The sequence below is a fragment of the Panthera uncia genome, assembly GCF_023721935.1.
Source record: "Panthera uncia isolate 11264 chromosome A1 unlocalized genomic scaffold, Puncia_PCG_1.0 HiC_scaffold_16, whole genome shotgun sequence".
NCBI classification, from domain to species: Eukaryota; Metazoa; Chordata; class Mammalia; order Carnivora; family Felidae; genus Panthera; species Panthera uncia.
Window position 1 is genome coordinate 6,724,387 of NW_026057576.1, and position 4,589 is coordinate 6,728,975.

General features: G+C 49.9%; 1 non-coding gene across 1 annotated transcript; it reads left to right on the forward strand.

Annotated features, from left to right (window-relative positions):
• The first annotated feature begins 1,577 nt into the window (after positions 1 to 1,577).
• TRNAM-CAU (transfer RNA methionine (anticodon CAU)) lies at positions 1,578 to 1,650 on the forward strand. Its single transcript has one exon. It is a non-coding gene; the product is annotated as a tRNA-Met (tRNA).
• The last annotated feature ends 2,939 nt before the right edge of the window (positions 1,651 to 4,589 follow it).

A 4,589-nucleotide genomic window follows, 5' to 3' on the forward strand; every position in this document is an offset into this window, starting at 1 on the left:
ATATATAGTATAGCATATATATAGCATTATATATACGTAGTATAGTATTATATAGTGTATATATATATACTATATAATATATAGTATATATTATATAGTATATATAGTATAGCATTATGTATATAGCATTATATATACATATAGTATTATATATATAGTATAGCATTATATATATATGTATTGGAGGAGCTCCGCTTACAGGAGGGAAGTCAGCCTTTCTAGTCTACGCAGGCCCCCCCAGGGACTGGAGGGGGCTCATCTACATTCAGGAGGGCAGTCTACTTTTCCCAGTTCACTCATTCAGGTGCTAACCTCGTGTGGAAACACCCCCACAGACCCGCCCAGGATAACATTTGACCAAGTATCTGAGTATCCCGTGGCCCCGTCAAGTTGACGGGTCAAAGTAACCGTCACGGCGCAGTAAGAGTCTCAGGCGTATTATCTCATTTAATCCTCCCAAACAATTCTGAGCAGCTGAGTATTACCATCGCCGTTTGACAGACCAGGAAAACGAGGCTCAGAGAGGTTCATCAACTTCCTCATGGTCTCTCAGCCAGTAAGGGGCACAGTTGAGATTTCAATCCACAGCTCTCTTTAAAAAAAAAATTTTTTTTAATGTTTATTCATTATTGAGACAGAGACAGAGCATGAGAATGAGGAGGGGAGGAGCAGAGAGAGAGGGAGGCACAGAATCCGAAGCAGGCTCCGGGCTCCGAGCTGTCGGCACAGAGCCCGACACGGGGCTCGAACCCACGCACCGTGAAATCGTGACCTGAGCCGAAGTCAGACTCTCAACCTACTGAGCCACCCAGGCGCCCCATCAACCCACAGCTTTCTGATTTGGAAGCCACCACACTGTATTGCCGCCAATGCCAACGGTCCTACTCTCTGCACCCTGAGGTCACCTGGAAGCTGCTAGCATTCTCCTGATCAACCATTTTAGCCTTGAAAATGCCACGGGGTATCACTAGGGAAGACTCTGCCTCATCCATAAAAAGGGGCTAGTGAGTCGTTACCGCATCACCGGGTGAGCTGGAGAACCACAGCTGGGGCTGTGCAGCTACGAGGGAGGCCGAGAAAGTGGCATTTTCGGCATCTGTTGTGGCAGATGGTCCCTGTCCCTGACGCGTAAGGTACAGGCTCACCCCAGACCCTGGAAAGGGGCTTGGGGGACGAGCAGGCAGAAAAGTGGGCAAAGACCACTACATACGTCTGATGATTAGATGATGCGAAGGGGCGCCTGTCCTCAAATGTAGACGTGTCACTGGCACAGGCCAGACCCAAGGCACGGCCCGGGGACTTCCTAAATACTAGGCCTTGAGAATGAATATATAAACCTGACATTGGGGAAGCAGGTAATAAGGCATTAAGGAAACACCCAAATTTTATGAGCAAAGCGAGTGTTGTGGGCTGAATTGTGTTCCTCAAGAAAACCCATACGTTGGACTCCTAGGACCTCAGAATGTGACCTTATTTGGAAATAGGGTCTTAAGGGAACTAATCAAGTTCAAACGAGGTCATCAGGATGAGCCCTAAATCAAAATGGCTGGTGTCCTTATAACAAGAGGAAATCTGGGGCCTGGCTGGCTCAGCCGGTACAGCATGGGACCCATGATCTCGGGGTCGTGAGTTCAAGCCCCACGTTGGGCATCGAGTTTACTAAACAAATGAATACACACATAGTTTTAAAAAGACACAGAGACAGACGTGAACAGAGGGAAGGTGATGAGAAGAGACGCAGGGCGAAGGCCATGTGAGGGTAGAGGCAGAGACTGGGGTGAACGCCCCACAAGCCAAGGGACCGCCAGAAGCTGGAGAGAGGCCTGGAACGGATCCTTCCTTAGAATCAGAATTAGGCGTGGCCCTGCTACCAACTTGACCTCGACCGTCCAGCCTCCAGAAGCAGGAGACAATATATTTCTGTGGCTTAAGCCATCTGGCTGGGGTGCTTAGTTACGGCAGCCTGAGCTGACTGGTACAGTTAATAGACGGCTGGGCCCATATTTGAGTCTGAACCTAAAGCCGGGGCTCTGCCCACCGCACCCTTGCGGCCAGGCACGGCAGCCCAGAGCAGGGGGAACCATGGCTCTGTCCTCTAAGTATAGTTCTCCACGTCTGTGTCAGGATTGGGGTTAGCTGCCCTGACATCTGCATGGCCTGACGAGAGACAGTTTGCGTCTCCCACACGGGCAGTTGAAGCTGGGTGGGTGGCTCTGCTCCGACATTCCGGGGCCCAGGCTCCACCTCTCTGTCACTCTGCCTTTCCTGGTGTCACCCTCATTCCGGGGTCTACGATGCCTCTCAGCCAGTCTGCAGCCAGAGAGCAGGAAGGGGCCAAGACAGGAGGCTCTGTCTCTTTAAGGTGGAGACCCAAAAGTCGAGGCCGTCCCCTCTGCTGTCCTTCCCTCGTGTGACTGAGGGATGCAGACTTCAGCTGGGCGGTTTGCTCCCTGCCAGAAATTCCACTGCCGGGGGCACCTGGGTGGCTCAGTCGGTTGAGCGTCCGACCCTGATTTCTGCTCAGGTCATGATCCCAGGGTTGTGGGATCCAGACCTGCATCAGGCTCCGCACTGAGTGTGGAGCTTGTTTAGGATTCTCTCTCTCTCTCTCTCTCTCCCTCTCTCTCTCTCTCTCTCCCCCCTGCCCCTCTCCCCCATTCATTCTCTCTCTCTCTAATAAAATTTAAAAATTCTACTTCCATTTTTTAAGGGACAAGAGAATGGATATTGGAGACAGCTAATGGTCACTGCTACAAAATCCATCTCAGGACAGATTCATCCTCTGGATTTTCACGGGTTGGTAGAGGACAAGGAAGGGAAGGGAAGAATTTCCTTCATGTCTGGCTGAAGAAGGAAGGGGAAGTTTGCCCCCAAATGGCTCTGCCCAGTGTCCTCTCAATGGCTTGTCTGCTCCTGGTACCTGAGAATCCTGGGGACTCTGGGAAGTGACTTCAGCTTCTCCCAGGCCATGCACACAAATCATAGCAAAGTCCTCTGCCTTGGAGGGATGGGGTCAGACTGATGAACAGTCTGATAGTCAGACATTCTTTTTTTTTTTTTTTAATGTTTGTTTATTTTTGAGAGAGAGAGAGACAGAGCACAAGTGGGGGAAGGGCAGAGAGAGAGGGAGACCCAGAATCCGAAGCAGGCTCCAGGCTCTGAGCTGTCAGCACAGAGACTGACTCGGGGCTCGAACTCACAAACCGCGAGATCATGACCTGAGCCGAAGTCGGACGCTTAACCGACTGAGCCACCTAGGCGCCCCAAGGGCATTCTTATTTATGAACTTGAGTTGCTTAGAACGGAGGAAATGGAGTAAGTGGCAATTCGTGGGCTTTGCTTCTCTGGCTGCAGATAGGAAAGGAGTTGGGTGTATCGGCCAAAGCTGGACCTCCTGCCCAGGCCAGTTCTGTGGCCCTGGTCCCCTCTGGGCTGCCCTGGGTGGGGAAAGCATCTGAAAACCAAAAAAAGTTGGTCTTCTTGAGCGTTCAAGCCCCTGAATGATGAAAGATACACTAAACAGTGGCTTATGCAAGTCCTTGTGGGGCCTGGGTGAGTCATTTCCCCTCGCTGGTCTCCAAGCTCCTCGTTTATGAAACGAGAGGTTTGGGTTTCGTTAGCGGTCCACACATGCCAGGATGCAGTGGACTCGCCTGGGGGTGCTTGCTTAAAATGCAGTCTCCTGGGCCTACTCCCAGAGACTCTGATACAGAAATTCCACGTGGAAATTGCCCAACAAAAATACCTAAAACCTACTGAGTCCTTGCCGTGTGCCAAACACTACTTAAAAGAGTTTTTCATGGATTAACTAATTTTATCCTGCAACGATCCCGTGACATATACTATTCTTAGTACGTTAGGGCTAATTAGTATTATCAGTACATTATTAATAGTATGAGCGATGATTATCCCCTGTTACAGATGTGCAAATGGAGGCACACGGCTGCGGAGAGGCTGTCCCAGGTCACGCCCCCGTTGGGAGAGGCAGAGCTGTGACGCAGGCCTAGTCGACCTTGGCTGTGGGTCTCAGCTAGTGCTTTCCCAAGAGGCTGTCCTCAGCCACGCCCCATCCATTCTGCTGGCTGCTAGCATACACAGTCGCCCTGAATGGATGACTTTGGTAAAAAAGATAAGATAGACAGACACCTCACAGAGTACTGGGCAAACTCGACAGAAGCAACCAGAAAGGGACAAGCAATGTGCTCTGGGAACAGAGGGGGTGGTCAGTGAGGGGGTTCCAGGAGGGGTGCAAGTAGGCATCAGAGAGAAGGAGGCATTTAGAAGGAGTTGGGTCCAAATCAGTTGTTTGGACTCCCTCTGAGTAGAATCTTCAAGAAATGGTTGGTCTTCTTCCTCTCTCTTGTCTATATCTAGATAAGAAAGAAAGAAAGAAAGAAAGAAAGAAAGAAAGAAAGAGGGAAGGAAGGAAGGAAGGAAGGAGGAAAGAAAGAGGGAAGAAGAAAGAAAGAATGAAAGAAAGAAAGAAAGAAAGAAAGAGAAAAAGGGAAGGATGGAGGGAAGGAAGGAAGGAAGAAAGAGAAAGAAAGAAAAAGAAAGAAAAAGGGAAGGATGGAGGGAAGGAAGGAAGA